This window comes from Hemicordylus capensis, chromosome 1 (genome assembly GCF_027244095.1).
Source record: "Hemicordylus capensis ecotype Gifberg chromosome 1, rHemCap1.1.pri, whole genome shotgun sequence".
Lineage (NCBI taxonomy): Eukaryota > Metazoa > Chordata > Lepidosauria > Squamata > Cordylidae > Hemicordylus > Hemicordylus capensis.
The window spans coordinates 308717367-308734853 of NC_069657.1; the positions used below are offsets into that span (position 1 = coordinate 308717367).

Here is a 17487-nt window from a genome sequence, read left to right on the forward strand (position 1 = left end):
CTCGCATAACAGTTCCTCCTCATACCATCTTCTGTACCAGTCAATATTGAAACACAGGGGTCTCATTCATTCATTTATATATTATTTCTCTGTGTGAACCACCCTGAGCCATTTTTGGAAGGGCGGTATAGAAATTGAATTAATAATAATATAATAATAAATAATCAGGAGATTTAGAAAAACCCTGAAGTCCAAACTCAATGGCAGGAACACCATACACGCCATAAACACCTGGGCTATACCTGTTATCAGATACACTGCAGGAATAATAGACTGGACCCAGGCAGAGCTAGAGACGCTAGATCGTAAGACCAGGAAAATCATGACCATCAATCATGCTCAGCACCCCCACAGTGATGTCGATTGGCTATACCTCCCTCGCAGCTCAGGTGGAAGAGGCATGCTGCAAGTCCATCAAACAGCAGAGGAGGAGAAAAGAGGCCTTGAAGAATATATCAAGGACAGTGAAGAAGATGCACTTCAAATGGTCAATAATGCGAAACTATTCAACACTAGTGAAACAAAGCAGGCCTACAAGAAAGAACAAGTCAAGAACCGAGCAGAAAAATGGAAAAATAAGCCACTGCATGGTCAATATTTGCACAGTATAAGTGGAAAATCAGACATCACCAAGACCTGGCAATGGCTTAAGAATGGCAACTTGAAGAAAGAAACAGAGGGTTTAATACTGGCTGCACAAGAACAGGCACTAAGAACAAATGCAATAAGAGCAAAAGTTGAAAAATCCACAACAAACAGCAAGTGCCGCCTTTGTAAAGAAGCAGATGAAACCATGGACCACCTAATCAGCTGTCGTAAAAAGATCGCACAGACTGACTACAAACAAAGGCATGACAAGGTAGCAGGGATGATACACTGGAACATCTGCAAAAAATACAAGCTACCTGTAGCCAAAAATTGGTGGGACCATAAAATTGAAAAAGTGGTAGAAAATGAAGATGTAAAAATATTATGGGACTTCCGACTACAAACAGACAAACATCTGCCACGCAATACACCAGATATAACTGTAGTCGAGAAGAAAGAAAAACAAGTCAAAATAATTAACATAGCAATACCAGGGGATAGCAGAATAGAAGAAAAAGAAATAGAAAAAATCACCAAATACAAAGATCTACAAATTGAAATTGAAAGGCTGTGGCAGAAAAAGACCAAAATAATCCCAGTGGTAATTGGCGCCCTGGGTGCAGTTCCAAAAGATCTTGAAGAGCATCTCAACACCATAGGGGCCACAGAAATCACCATCAGCCAATTACAAAAAGCAGCTTTACTCGGAACAGCCTATATTCTGTGACAATATCTATAACAACAGCAACAACATTGAAAATAAAATTCTGGCATCACAGGTCCTTGGGAAGGACTCGATGTCTGGATAAAACAAACCAGTCAATAACACCTGTCTGACTGTGTAAAATAATAATAATAATACCAGGGGATAGAAGAAGAAAAAAATAAAAAAATAAAAAACAAAATACAAAGATCTACCAATTGAAATTGAAAGGCTGTGGCAGAAGAAGACCAAAAACATCTCAGTGGTAATTGGCACCCTAAGTGCAATTCCAAAACAACTTGAAGAGCACCTCAACACCATAGGGGCCACAGAAATCACCATCAGTCAATTACAAAAAGCATCTTTACTGGGAACAGCCTATATTCTGCAAAGATATCTATAATAACAGCAAAAACATTGATAATAAAATTCAGCCATAGCCCAGGTCCTTGGGAAGGACTCGATGACTGGATAAAACAAATCAGTCAATAACACCTGTCCGACTGTGTAAACAAGTAATATTAATAATAATTAATAATCCTCAGCCACAGCGGTCAATGGCCAGGGATGATGGGAGCTGTAGGCCAATGTCTGCAGGAGGTCTAAAGTTGAGCAGCCATGCCTTAGGCTAATGGAAGCAAATGATGCTGGAGCCTGGAGAACATTCCCATGTTGGGTAGCATAGTGGTGTGAGTGTTGGTTGACTCTCCACATTGCAAAAGGGTTGATTGGGTGGGAATGACATGACCCTGATTGAGAAGATGCTATAGATATAGACATCTTTAGCTCCCAAGGCTATTTAAGATGTGGTTTTCCTCCTCTCAACAGTGCTTAATTTCTAAAATGAGAAGTGCTTCTGACTAGAAATAATATTCTCTGACCATGGATGCAATTCTTGTTCCAGGTTGGCGAGGGTTCCATACAATTAATCACAGATACTTTGCTCATGCTCAGAGCCATTAGGCATTGGGATATATTTGATATTGTTATTGTCTCTGAGCTCTATAACACAGGATCAGCTGGGGCAGTTGGCTGAGGGGAAAGTATATGTGCTCAGGAAGGGGAGGTTAGAACAGAAGTGAAAAATGTCATCTGTAAGATCTGTAATTCTGTTCAGGAGTTTGTAACTGAGACTCTCACCAAACTACGATTCCCAGCCTTTTATCTTAATTTTAAAAATAATTATACATATTAGCAAGCAGCAAAATAACAGGGAAGGTGGATATATAATGAAAGTGGAGGGGAAGAAGGTGAGAGAAAAGTGAGGTGTTGTGCAGACAGACTGAGATACAATAAACAAGATACACTAATGCAAATCAACAATTTTGTTGACAATATACAATAACAAAACTTTCGCATCTAAAATTGATACACCAGATGACCTGATACCTCTTACCTGAGGACAGGCTGACTTTAGGTTATATTGAGACAGTGGTTGAAGATAATGATGTAGAACTAATAACAAGCCCATTAACAGCTTCAAAGATCTCAATTTGCAGAAAGAGAGTGGAATTATCAGGATTGGGAAATTAGTTCTTTAGAATATGGGTTATAGCTTTGATGACCAAGCTATCAAATCATGTCTTAAAGGCAGCCAATGGTACAATAAATCTTTGAAAAACTGGATTTTGCTTGCAGTGGTTTGGAATGTGAAATTTAAAGAAAATATTATGATTTTGTTTTATAATGCTTTTCTTTACATTGTTAATATTAGTGCTATGAAAATAAAGAAAAATTGCCAGGAGCATGCATGACTGTTATGCTTAAAAAGTCAGCAATGAATTGGGTGTACAAAACCTAGGAACCTTTTAAGTTAGCCTCCAGGATTTTGTGGATCAGGTTCATATTGACCTGTTCAGAGATTACAAAGATACATGGCCATTGTATTTTCTCTCTCCTTCCCTACCTATGTCTTTATGACATGGAGGGGGAAAACACTTCCAAAACACCACTGCTTTCTGTTTAATATAGAAAATGCAATTAAAAATGGCCAAACCTGAGAGATTACTTTTGAAAGCTAGTTCTAAAGCACTTGCTTTTGCTTGCATGACTGGATACATGTCTGCTGTAAGCTTGATAGATTCACAGCCATGAAGAATGCATGCTCCAACTAGAACAGGGTTTCATATGGAAGCAGGGCTTTGGGTATCCACTATGCAATTACTTTTCCTTTCTCACAAAGCAAGAGAGCTCTCAAGCTGAGACTTCTGAAGATCTGCAGAAGTTTGAACTTGAATGGACATTGTAGAATACAGTAGAGTGCTCAAGCTGTATACTTGCTTTCCATTGAAAATCACATCATTTTAGTTGTCCTTGCGATGTGATATCTGCCCCAAATGGGCAGCTGAATGGGGGAGGGGGGCAAGAGGGGGTAGTTCCCCCTCAGATTGAGCCAGTCCCATTGAATTCAATGGGGCATGTTCCCAGGTAAGTAGGTATAGGGATGCAGGCTTTGCTCCTTCCCTGAAAAAAGTCCTGTGGATGCCCATGTTCTGTGAGGACCATTCACACATGCAAGCCAGGGCTGACTTGACCATGAAGCAGCCAGCTTTAGGTGGTAGATTGTGGGCCAGTTCTCAGGGGTAGCACAACAGCCCACCCAGCATCACCCTCTTGGGTGGCTTGTAGATCAGGGAAGGCAAAATGGTCACTGCTTTTCCTCTTCTCTTTCTTATAGGGAAGAGAAGGGAAGAGATTTTAAAGAAGCAGGGAATTATGGGTTTGATTTTAACAGGGGAAAAGAGGAAGAGAAGGGAGGGGGCTTAATGTGGTGTTCTGCTTCAGGCAGTAAAGCATCATGAGCCTGCACGAACGTAAGCCATCACTAGATCTTGCAGTCATCAAGTGATAAACATGGATTTGTGAACCAGCCCTTAATGTTATACAGCTGCCCCTCCTGCTTGTATCTTAATGTGTATTAGGATGATGTTTTATGCTAGCTACATGGAGCAAGTAAGGTCTTGAAATAAAACGGTCTTGAAATAAAAATAAAAAATAAAAAGGGCTCTAGGTCAGTACTCATAATCAATAATAAATACACCTCTTTACCTATTTGAATGAATTCTTCATATCCCACCATGGTACAGGTAATGTCTTCTTTATTCAGATTTTAGGGTATCCACCCAAAGTTAACCACTTTTAAAATCCAATATATTTTCATGAGTAATTAACTCTGCCATTGAAAAATAGGGAATTTAAACATTTTTTTTTAACTTTGGCTAGCTGAGGGCTTCCTAACCTGTGGTACTCCAGATGCTGCTGAACTACAATTCCCATCATCCCTAGCTACACTATATTGTGGATGGGGATGATGGAAGTAATAGTTCAGCAACATCTGGAAGACCACAGGTTAGGAAGCCCTGAAGCTAGATCATGTCCATAATGCTGTCTTGATCTCATAAACAAAGCTCGAAGCTCTGCTGTAATGGAACTGATTTCAAAATGAATTGATCTTGGATTTGCTACCATTCCTTTAATCGTATTAAGCTCCGACTGGGAAAAGTTAGCAAAGTGCCTGCAGCTTTTCAAGGGGTAGATGGTGGTACAGTAAGGGGGTGTGTGGGGGCGGATTGGGGGGTGGTGAAACCTCTAAGCCCAATAATCTTCTGATGATAGTTTCATTGGGAAGTTAGAAAGAACCCACTGTGAATCCACTATTTTATCTCTGTCTTTACTCCCCTCCATCCCCGCAATGGCTTTAGAAGGAGATGGAACCAGAGTCAATTAATCACTATCTGGAATAGTCTGAATTGCAATTTCTTGCTTATACCTGGATACGATCTTTATCATATATAGCATCAGAGAGGGACCTGACTACTCCAATACGGAAAAAAAGTTTTCAAGCCCTTTAATTCGACCATGTAGCAATAGCCACACAAAAACTTGTTTATCTGGAGTGTGTCTCTTGTTTCAGAGGACTCATCCAAATTAATCTCCACCCCCATCCCCATCCCCGCCCCAGTTGACTAACCTATATTTCTTTATGTGCAACACATAACATGGACTAGATTCAACTTGGCAAACAGAATGAAGCAGTGTCCTCTCTAAATTAAATGCAACTCTTTCCCTAACACAGTCAATTTTAATTTTGAAAGGTTTAGCTCTACCCAGAGCAGCGTTCCCCTCAGAGGTTTAATATGGGTTAACTGCTCTGAATTAAATAATGGAAGTCCCATCCTCACAGCAGTCTTCTGGTGCAAGCCTTATTGAAGTTGATGGGATTGGTGCCAGCTAAACCCCCAGAATGCAATGTTGACAGCTTAATTAACTCAGGAGCAAACTCCATAGACATAAGCCCTGATCGGCTTGACCTCTATTACTCTCCTTCAGCCATTTTCTGTACCTTTGGAAGTGGTTTCTAAGGCATGTGCACCATTTAATCTATGCCATCATTTTTGGTGAGTGGGAGAGCACTGCTAGGGCTGACAAAGCTATCTGGTTCCCCTTTGTTCCTTACATTTCAAGTCCAAACACAGCTGCGAAACACAATTGAAGAACTTTAGTAGCAAAGCCGTACTTCTGCCTCCAGTATGTTATAGAAAACCTTCCTCATTCCACGAAAAGGTTTCTCAAGCCTGTCCAGTAGTTATTAGGTATTCTGGATTAATCACCCTTTTAATTTTTTTAAAAGGCTCTCTAATTGCAGACAAAAAAGGGTGGCTATGAATGAGATCTGTGATAATTGCAAATTCTCTCAAATGTGGCTGAATGGAACAGGAGTAATAAGACTGTTTTTTGGCTGGTCTCTTTTATTTCTTAGCTCTGTTTATTAGTAGAGGATCTTACACTTAGGTTTGCTAGCCATATGTTTCTGCCTGCTCCAAGCTGGACCAGGTAGCTGCCTATGGCTGTTACAGAAGTAGAAAATCTCTGCCATCCTCCCTGCCATCCTCCCAGGGAGCTTGGTGGAAAGCCAATCTTATGGCAATGAGTGTAAATTGTTCCCTTTGCTAAGCAGGATTCACCTTGGTTTACATTTGGATGGGTGACTCCATAGGATTGCTATCTGCTGTAAAATATTCCCCTTAGGGGATGGGCTGAAGGTCAGTGGCGGAGCATCGGTTTGGATGCAGAAGGTCCCAGATTCAATCTCTGGCATCTTCATGTAGGACTGGGAATGACTCTTGCCTGAAACTTGGAGAGCTGCTGCCAAGCAGTGTAGACAATACTGAGCTAGATGGACCAAGGGTCTGACTTGGTATAAGGCAGCTTCCTATGTTCCTATGGCAGCTACTCTGTTTCTTCCCTTCCATGAGACCTTATTTTTAACCCTGCTCCCTGGGAGCATAGCAGAGAGGATCTTTTACTTCCTGCACTTCCTCCATAATGCTCAGTTGCCATTTTATGGACGTCTCATAAGGATACAGGTGTGGAATCTCTTAAACAGTGTTGAATTCTCTAGTTAGAACAATTTAAAAGTCCTATTTAAAAGTGACTATATAAAGTCCTGAGCTGTTGGCATCTAAAAGACCATTCTGCTTATACAATGCAGTACAAGGTGACAAATAAGTGATAGCATCTGGATACGACAACAGAATGAAGAGATATAAACCGACTTGGAAATGTTGATTGAATATAGAAACATATTAAATAAAAGACACCATGGCCCAATTAATACACTGTTGCCTGCAGGATTGTGTGGAGCTGACAACAGGCCTTGTGTCCGGAAAAGGATGTGTGGACATACTGATTGTAGGACCTGGTGCCTCCAGCCTGTTTATATACATGTGGCTTGCTTCATGGGAAATGGATTGTCAGATGAACAGGTGACTTGGATGCAGGAATGAACTGAACTCCACCCTCCCCCTCTTTTCTGTGTGTTTGTTCTTTCATGGCTTCCTGCCAGCTTTCTTTGAAATCCCCATCAAATCCTTCTGGTCTGGAGAGAAGGAATGGTTGCCTAATCAGTGATTGAAAACCACTCTGGCATGCCCAGCCAGTTTCCAAGCATGTATCAGGTAAATAATAGTTGGATTTTATCATCAATACTTAACTATTAAGCATCCTTTATGCCTATTGTGAGATAAAATATGTTGCAAAAATGACAAGTTGCAGTATTTTCTTGTAAGCAAACATCCATACATTTCTTTAATAGTATGCCTTGCCTTGCCATGACTGCTCACTGTTCTTGGAGCTCATTGACTGTGGGGAGGAATGATGTGGTTTTTTAAGATGGCTTTCTATTGGCAAGCTTTGTTTTGCAGTTCCAAATGCCTCTCATCTGTGTCTGACTTATCGGTGTGCTCTCTACCTATTTGTAGTCATCAGTCAGAAAACTGTTGGCAAATGAAAGTTATCCTGGGCATAACATAAAATCTAATGTATATTTCATACCTCTGAATTTGCTTTTGGCTGCTTGGTGCAGTGTAATGGCTAAGGGCCAAATAGCACATCATTAGAGCTGACATTTTGTGTGAAACAGTAGTCACGGGGGAAGTGATCTGGATTGGGACTGCATCATGGGGAGAAGGAGGCCTTGGTGGTAGCATTGCTCCAGGATAAATAGCTGTAGGAGGACAATCTAGATGTGACCACAGCAGGGGCAAAGTCCCAACTTCATTACATGATCCCCATTTTGATCAGCCCTCCCCCCTGTGGCTTCAATTTAGTACAGAAAGGTTTGGTACAGAATTCCCTTGGTGTCCTTAGGCAAATTATTATTTCCTTTGCTTCAATTCCCCATCACAACATGGAGATTATAACACTGTTCAGTATTATCCAGGAGTTCATTTCCTTCCTTCATCCAAGCCACCTGTTCATTTGATAATGCATTTTCCACAAAGCAAGCCATATATGTGTGTATGTATATGTGTATGTGTATGTGCACGCGCACACGCACAAAACATGGAGACTCCAGTTCATACGATCAGCATGTCCACACAATTCTTGCAGGACACAAAATCTGTAGTTGTAAGGTCTACTGAGATATATATAAATACTCAGAAGTGATATATAAAACAGAGATGGCCAGCCTGAGAGTCTTCAGCTGTTGGATTATTTCTTGCAGCTGGAGATGATGGGAGTTGTAGTCCAACAACAGCTTGTGAGTCTCTGCTTGGCCATTCCTGATATAATAAAGCTACAACAACTAACCTGTCCTGGATAATACCTTATCTCTTAGCCAAGGGTGATCTTGATCTCAAAACTGGTGTATATTTAATTAGGCAGCTGAGGCTTATAGTGACCAATTGTGGATTCAAAATTTCATTAAATAGCCCTATGGCTTGTCTTAAATTTTTTTTTAAATGGATAATGTAGTCATATTAATGCTGTGGGTCTTCATTCATTCAGTAAAATGAGAAACTCACTCCCCTTTCCCACCATTAGTCCTTATTGTGCATTATGTAGCAACGTCTCATTGTTGCTATGGCTGAGGACGTGAAATCAAAAGTAAACCAGGCTTGATGCAGTTGTCCTATTTGCTTTGCCTGGGAAATGTCTGATATGTAACCAGTTTTGTTTTATTTTATAAATCTAGTAATTAAAGTAACCTTTGAACAGATGTTTGGTCCATTGAGACTATCACTAGTAGCTGTTCAGCCTTGAATGCACTCTTTTAAATTTTCACAGGTAAATGAAAATGTATGAGATAATTTTATCTTTCCTATTTGCCTGCAAATAACTATTTATCACATTCATGACAATTGCTGCTTCTGCTCCAGTTACCCAGTGTGTGATTCACATGTGATCTTCAGTTACAAGTCTGACCCACTTTGACATGTGCTATTAACAGTGTGACAGTTTTCTTCCCTTTTCCTCCCAAGAGCTATTTTTGCCTTATGCAATTTGGGGTTACCCATACTGAGCTCTCTACTCTCATTCAGTTACCTGGTGGACTCATTCACTTAGAATTCCCATCTGGTTTCTGAAGTGGCGGCTCAAGAACTCTATGCCCCTGAGGCAGGGTAGCAAATATTGCCCCCTGCTTGTACACACCCTCTTTCCCTTTCTTAAAGCAGGGGCAGGAGAGCCTATTGCCACCTCGCTGGCACCCCAATGATCTGCTGTCTGAGGCAACCACCTCACCTGACCTCATGGAAGGGTCACCTCAGGTTTTCTGGAAGAATTCTCCTGCCTCTAAAGGTCAAATTAGATGAGACAGTTATGGCATGCTGGGCACAGGCACGCCTTGCCTTTTTGCCCTAAAGAGTAGCTATGGGGGCCCAATCTGGAGAATGACAGCAAAGGCAGATGGTTCAAGCTCCATGTCATGGTCCCATTCCTGAATGGGCCCCTCCAGCTGTTGCTGGGGTGAGGGAGAGGCGAGAGCGAAACATGCAGTACTGTACATGTATTGCCTTGTGTGACCCTAAGAGTAGCCTGCATACAGACGTTTTCTGTCATTTCAACTCTATTTCAGGAGCAGAGCCTGAACAAAAGGTTGGCATCTCTGTTATCATGCTCGGTTTATATATGCAATCGAATGAAGTGGTAGAGTGCTGAGGCAACAGAATAGCTTGTATCTCTTCAGACTGCAGGATGGCTTCCAGAGAGAGTTAGAGCTCTACACTGCAAAAAGTGGTATAAACTGCGCTGTTTTGTGGTGCCAATTTCAAACCGCAGTTGAAATCCATTGCCTCCTACAACAGGCAAAAACAGCTGCTGCTGCTGCTTCTTCTTTTTTGCAATGCAGATGTGATGTTTTAGGGCTGTAACACAGCAATAAAACACAGAAGAAGGCATCAGAAATGTGAACCGCACCTTGCTTACAGCACAAGGAGTGTGATGTCAAGGCACAGGCAGTATGGAAGGACACTTAGGGGATACGTTGTGACACTGTGGTAGCGTGCAGTCTGGAAAGCGCCCAGGTGGATGATCACCTTTCTGAATGCTCCTCCACATAATAGAATTCTGTTTCCTCCTGCAAATAGAAAACCAGCTTTACTGGCAAACAGCTGGTCTCTTTAGCACTTTCCTCCTGCTATGCTAGCTTTCTGTTTGCAGGGATTTTCTCTCTTACATAGAGGAGCATTAAACACTGGGATTTAAATAGTTTGAGCCATTCAGCCAGCCACTTCATTCCCACCGCATTCTCCTTAGCGTGTAAACCAGTCCTCTGTTATGTGAGTTTAAAGTGTGTTGTTTTGCCTGTTCTTTTTACTTTCTGTTTAGTAATATTACTAAAATTATTAGTAAACCTGTGTTGACAGACATATTAAAACCACCAAGCATTTTGCAGTCATTTATTGTAGTTTAATTTTACATTAGAAGCTCAGCCTGGAGCAAACACTGTTTATGTAAGCAGCCTTTGTCTGAATATTTAATGCAATATTAAACCAAGCAGGAAAAGGCCTTCTTGCAAGGTCTCAGAATGTTGGAATTTGGGCTAGGAAAGAAATGCTACACTGGGAGGTTTCTTAGCTGCCCAACTCTCCCTCCGCCCCCCTTATCTACATGAAGAGAATGAGGCTAGAATAGTTGCATCTTGTTTCTTCTGGACAGCTGGCCAAAAGGTGAACCAAAGGTGAATAGATTCTGCTGGTGATATATCTGTGAGCAGTGGGGAGGAAGTCTGGATAAGGGAGTGAGACTTGGACCAAATCCTCTCATGGAAAAAGTCCCTTTGTCCTCCTGACTGCTAGTTCCAGTGCAACACAACCCCAAGTGGAGTCATGTCCAAAACACTCTCAATATATGGCAATGGCCTCCTTACAGTCTTCCTAGTGGATGAATCCAGAGGATCCACCCATGCTGCTGTCCTCAGTGGTCTGGTCAGCTGATTCTGGCCCTAAAGAGAATGGTAGTTGCTTAGCTTGGGCCATCCAAGCTCACAGGCACCCCACTGCATCTAGCAGTGCTGGATTGAGTGTTCAACTTGGCACCAGTCCTAAGACGAATAAGCCCATGAGCTTGTACCTGCACACTGTCTTCTGTTAACTGGGATTTCAAGCAGCTTGATGAAAGCATGCATAAACAACTGCAGAATCTTCAGCGATTTCGGGTGAAGACACCCCACTGTCCTTCTATCAGTGTAGGGGGTCTCTCTGATGTTGGTAGAGATCCTCTCCTGCCCTTCCCTTCCTGCAAGCTGACATCTTCAAATCTGCATGCAAACATCGACTTTAGAAATAGATTAGAATACCTTGGCATAGGTCTATAGGACAGAAAGTCTTGTAAAGTAGGCCGGTAATATTCTATGTACTATGTAATTCTATGTAATATTCTATGTACACCAAAACAAGTACTTCTAAGCAAGTGTCTGGCATGCATTTTTTTTAACCCTTTGAATTGGCAAAGAGAGAGACTATTATGCTTCATGGCTCTGTTACCTGTATTTTCATTTGATTTTTCCCCTTATGAAAAAATAGGGTGATTATTGTGGAAATAAGACAATATGTATTGGGGTCTCTGATTCCCTATGTTCCTGCCCCCTTCCTTTAATGACCTTTTTTCTTTTGGTGGTGATAGTGGTGGGGCATGTATTCCTCGAGATTTGGACTGTCTGTGTGAGCCAGCTAATGGCGCAGCGGGGAAATGACTTGACTAGCAAGCTAGAGGCTGCCGGTTTGAATCCCTGCTAGTCTGTTTACCAGACTATGGGAAAGACCTATATTGTGCAGCAGTGATATAGGAAGATGCTGAAAGGCATCATCTCATCCTGCACGGGAGATGGCAATGGTAAACCCCTCCTGTATTCTACCAAAGAAAACCACAGGGCTCTGTGGTCACTAGGAGTTGACACCAACTTGACAGCACACTTTACCTTTACCTTTATGTGAGCACTGGAACTTATTTAGAGATCAGTGCAAATTAGTGATGGGGCAGGACATTCAAAAGGGGATGGCTTGAATGACAAATGTCAACAATTCAGTCTCCTAGGCCTATGTCGCAGTAGTGGTTGACATGTCAAGTTGAGCAATTTGGGTGCAGGCTCTTTCAGAGCTTAGCACTAACTCACTCTGGGCTCATTTTGGTGTTTGCCATAATGCCCTTCATTTTTCCTAATCCTGATTTACCCAGTGCTGGTTGGGACAGCTTGTTGTGGGGCCACTTTGAGCCCAGAAAGTGTCATGAGCATATTTGATGAAATTAGAGCCAGTTTAATCCCCATGCTGGGACTGGAGACTACTAGCAGAAGTAAGAATGTTTTACTATTGCCACTGAAGAAGTCTTAGAAATGTTTCCCATGATCAGCAAAAATCGGGCTAGGGAAGGCTAGCCTGATTCCTCCCAATAGTGGGAAGCAAAGGGAGCCACGCTGCTCCCAGCAGCAGAAAGCCCACTTATGGAGCCCGCCGCTTAACCCAGGTTTTGGGCATGAGAGCACCTGAAAACTGGGTCAGAAGATTGTGTCACCGCAGTGCGGCCCTGTGCTACAGTGACTCATGAGCAGACTCCTGATGGGGAGGCTAAAACAAGCCTCTCATTGTTGGGGGGCTCCCCAGAATGCCCCACGCACACGAGCGGGACATTCTGGGAATTCCGAGGGCCAGGAGGACCCCAAACTCCACCACCCCAACCAGCACCATGGTGGAGCCGGTAATTGTCTGGGGCGGCTGATCTGGCCACCCAGGGAGAGCTTTCTGCTCATCTTCAGGGAGAGCGGACCCTCTTTAGGCTCTCTACACAAGCAGTGTGGAGAGTCTTTTAGTCTAGTCGAAAAGTATTTGTCAAAAGTGCAAGACTGATCTGATATTGGCAAAACTATGATCTGACACTTCATCTTTCAATCAAAATGCGATGCTGTGACCACATGGGAATATTTATCTAAACTTCTCCCACTTATCGACAACATGACATTTTTGAAATGAACGATCAGATCAGATCTTTCCAGTCGGACATACAGAAGCGATTTCAATGAGATCTTATTAATAATCTTTTATAAAATTTTATTGTGATGTGTATATATATAGGAGCTCTTCTCACAAAGTTACATCAGCACTCCCATCATTACCAAGTCAGAAGGCTACAGGAATTGATGGAATAGCTACAGAAATATGGCAGGCAACAGAAGAAGAATCAGTCAAGGCTCTAACCAAACTGTGCCAGCAAATTTGGAGAACGACACAGTGGCCAACAGATTGGAAGAGGTCAGTCTACATACCAGGGGCGTAACGATAGGGGGGGCAGGGGGGGCACGTGCCCCGGGCGCCACTCTTTGCATCACGTGGGGGGGGGCGCCAAAAAGTGCCCCCGCCAAGCCCCTGCCTTTCTGGGGAAAATTTTTTTTGTTCGAAAAAATTTGGGGGGGGGGGCGCAGCAGGCAGTGTGGGACGCATTGAGCAGTCCCCTCCCCGGGTCGGGTCCCCCCCCATTGCGGCGCGGCGCGGGCGCCTAAACTTGCAGTGCCTGCCTGCTTGCTGCTTCGGTAAATCAGCTCATCAACGGACCGTCATTCATCACATATCACTCCGCTGATGCTCGCTCACTCCCCGCCCCGCCGGCGCCGCTGCCTGCACCACGTGGACTTCGTCTTCGTCGTCATACCCACGGAGGAAGCCTCTAAATCCCGTCAAGATTGCCCCAAAGCTGTGGAGTGTGGCAGAAAGAGCACGTTTTGTGTGCACAGGCAGTTTCCCGCCACTACAAACCCTTCAGGTATTTAAACGTCCCTGCTGTTATTCCAGTTTCTGTGCTTGGAAAAAAAAATCCCTTTAATCTCCTTGTTGCCTGTCTCACCCCACCATCCCCAGGTCAGCGATTAAAGGCAGGGCGGGAGGGAGAGAAAAAACCGTGGGGAGAGCATAGTTTGGCCACATCAAAGCAAAGTCTACTGAAACGCTGTCTTTCTCTGTCTCCCTTCCTCCCCTCTCTCTTGAACAACCTTCGTTGCTTTCATTTCACAGGCAGGTAAAACAAACAGCAGTTTTTTGGTGTGGGCGCCTGCCTGGAGTTGTAATTAGTATTGTTCGCTAGCTTAAGCATAACTGCTGAGACGAAAAAGCAAAATGGTTGTATGGGTGTTTTCTGGCGTGTGTGTTTTGGTGCGCGGGGAGGGGTGGTGGTGGTATCCATTAAAAGCAAGGCTTACATTCTAATGTGAAAGTTGCTACAGCTAAGCGTGTGCCTTCCTTCCCTGCTCCCTCCGAAAACCTTCACTCCAGATTGCAGATGGGCAACAGGAGGGGCGTCTGAATGTGGTTAGAAAGCTCTGCGAAATTACTCAAAGGTACTTCATTCTTGTTTATTTTCGCAAAGCTCCAGAACAGTCCTGTGGTCATGAAAAGGGATCCTGAGGCGGAGCCTCAGAGATCCTTAGTTCATCTCGAGTGAGTCGAGTCTATATATAAGCATGCAGAAAGGCTACTCCTTAGGAGCACTACCCGCCTTCGCTTCAATCCCACCCTCACATTTTCCAGCCTCAATATGGCTTTCCATTGAGGAGCTGCAGTATGACTGAAGTGGGCAAAGGGGGTGGGGGAGACAGAATCTCGGAGCGCGGCAGTAGGGTGAGGACCCAGCGCCTTAGGGAGCTTTGGGGGGGGGGGTACTCCTGTAGTGTGTGTGTACAGCTATTGGTGAATGCCAGGCAGAGCAGGACGTAGAAGAGAGTTTTAAAACTGATTAGACACTCTCTAGGTTCTTCCTTCTTGGCTCTGCACTGCAATAACTGCTCCTAGAAGTCTCGAGGCACTCTTTGGCCCTCCCCCTTGCTGTTCTCATTGGCGGGTAAATGGAGTGACCCAGGGGCTTGGGTTTCCAGCGGCAGAAACTGCTCGAAATTGCTATTGGTGTGGAATGTTGCAGCCAGGTTGCTATAGGTGACTAACCTTCCCCAGTTTGGCTTTCTGAAATGGCTCCATTGAGCTCCCTCCTTCTCTCTAACTCGCTCTCTCTTTCCCGTCTCCTCCACTTCCCTCCTTCTCTCTATCTCACTTTCTCGCTCTCTCTTTCCCAAGTCTCCTCCACTTCCCTCCTTCTCGCTCTCGCTTTCCCAAGTCTCCTCCACTTCCCTCCTTCTCGCTCTCTCTTTCCCAAGTCTCCTTCACTTCCCTCCTTCTCGCTCTCTCTTTCCCAAGTCTCCTTCACTTCCCTCCTTCTCGCTCTCTCTTTCCCATCTCCTCCACTTCCCTCCTTCTCTCTATCTCACTCTCTCGCTCTCTCTTTCCCGTCGCCTCCATTTCCCTCCTTCTCTCTATCTTGCGCCCCGCGCGCTCACTCTCTTTCCCAAGCCTCCTCCTCCATTCCCCTCTTTGAAATGTTAAGTCTTCAACTATAATTAAAGAGCACGAGCATAGATTTATTGTAGTACTGTGAATCTGAATGCACCATTTTCAGGATAAACTCATGATGAACTGTTGATCTAGCTTCCTATGCAAGAGACAGAGGTGCCATCATCATATACTTAGGTCTGTTTTCCTACTGGAAAATGACCAAAATACAGTTCTACATTGCTTAGAATTGAAATTCCATTTCTCCATGGAATTTCAGCTGTGACCAGATAAAAACTGCCAACAAATGTGATAAGGAAAGTCTAATATGCTTATTAATCATGTTTATAGCTCCTCATTTTCTGATATATTAGTTCAAATTCCCTTTTGGGGGAAAAATCACTGGTAGGCTAGGTACATTTAATAGAGCTCCTATTGTTGTTCCCAGTTTGCATTAATTAAAAACTGACTGACTGATGAGTTTTCAATAAATCAAATAACAGATATTTGGGAAACTGTACAATGATGGCAAGTTTTGCAAAACAGAATGCTTGAAATAGCTCTTTACTTTCTACCCCATATAGAGATTTATTTGTCAAATTCTCAAAGCATGTATTTGCATTTGCTCACCCTATTGATACCCTTGTTCTTGTATGTGCTGGACCTCCCATTCTGACTCAATCACCTTTTTTATTGGTACTAATTCCCACATGTTTGCCATACTAGGAGAGCTTTGTAAAGGCCTGGAAAGGACTCCAAATCTTAATGAGATGCCTATTTATAGTTTGTGCTTGGCAGCGTGCAGAAAGAGGGAGGCTTCCAAAGAATGGTTAGAAGTTTATTATTTATTTATTTATTTATTTTCACATTTATATCCCGCTCTTTCTCCAAGGAGCCCAGAGTGGTGTACTACATATTTGAGTTTCTTCTCACAACAACCCTGTGAAATTGAAGTGATTGGAGTTGTAAAGAGACTTTGAAAAAAGCAGTTCACCTTGCAGAGGCTGATTGAATGTGTTGCTGAAATTTTCTTTCATTACCAGTCCAAGTTGGTGGATCCTCTAAAGAACAGCAGCTTCCTTGATTCTCTGCTTGTGACTAGTGAATTCATTAGTTCTCCTTAGCCAAATAATCATCAGGTGAACTTCATCAGTGTGTATCATCATTGCATCATAATTCTGTTGTTTGAGATACAGGCCAACTCCACAGGGTTGTTGCTTGTGAGGAAAAACCTAAGTATAATGTAGTATGTCGGGGGCGGGGGGGCGCCATTTCAGTGCTTGCCCCGGGCGCCGTTTTCCCTAGTTACGCCTCTGCTACATACCCATACCAAAGAAAGGAGACTGAATAGATTGTGCAAACCATTGCACACTATCCTTCATTTCACATGCTAGCAAAAGATAATACTCAGGATCGTCCAATGCAGATTAGAGCCCTATGTGGAATGGGAAATGCAGGATGTTCAAGCTGGTTTCAGAAAAGGCCGAGGAACAAGAGACATCATTGCTGATGCATGCTGGATAATTGTGAAAGCCAAAGAATACCAAAAAGAAGTCAATATGTGCTTTATTGACTGCAGGAAAGCCTTCGATTGCACCAACCATGTCAAGTTGTGGAATATCCTTAGGAGAATGTGCATCCCAGAACATCTCATTGTTCTCATGAAAAACCTATACACAGGACAGAAAGCCACTGTCCAGACAGAACATGGTGAAACAGACTGGTTCCAGATCGGCCAGGGAATAAGACAAGGCAAAAAACAAAAAGTTTAAAACATTACAACAATTTAACATTTTTTAAAATAATATTTTAAAACAGCATTAAAACCATTAAAACAATATTAATCAAAAGCCTGGGTGAACAGATGCATCTTTAAAGGCTTTTTAAAAGCTGTCAGAGATGGGGGATCCAAGGTAGGTATATGCTGAACATATACTAAGAAAAGCTGGACTGGAAGAAGATGAGTGTGGCTTTAAAGTTGGAGGAAGAAACAACAATAACCTGCGCTATGCTGAAGACATTGACGTGGTGGATAGCTTCTGCCTTTTAGGATTGACCATCAACAGTAAAGGATCCAGCCGTGAAGAAATATGCCACAGACTAGCA

General features: G+C 43.0%; 1 long non-coding RNA gene across 1 annotated transcript in view; it reads right to left on the minus strand.

Annotated features, from left to right (window-relative positions):
* Positions 1-10459: 10459 nt before the first annotated feature.
* Positions 10460-17487, minus strand: part of LOC128345012 (uncharacterized) — a 96727-nt gene continuing 89699 nt past the window's right edge. The window contains exon 2 of the long non-coding RNA XR_008316185.1: positions 10460-11333. This is a non-coding gene — a long non-coding RNA (uncharacterized LOC128345012). The remainder of the gene's footprint in view (positions 11334-17487) is intronic.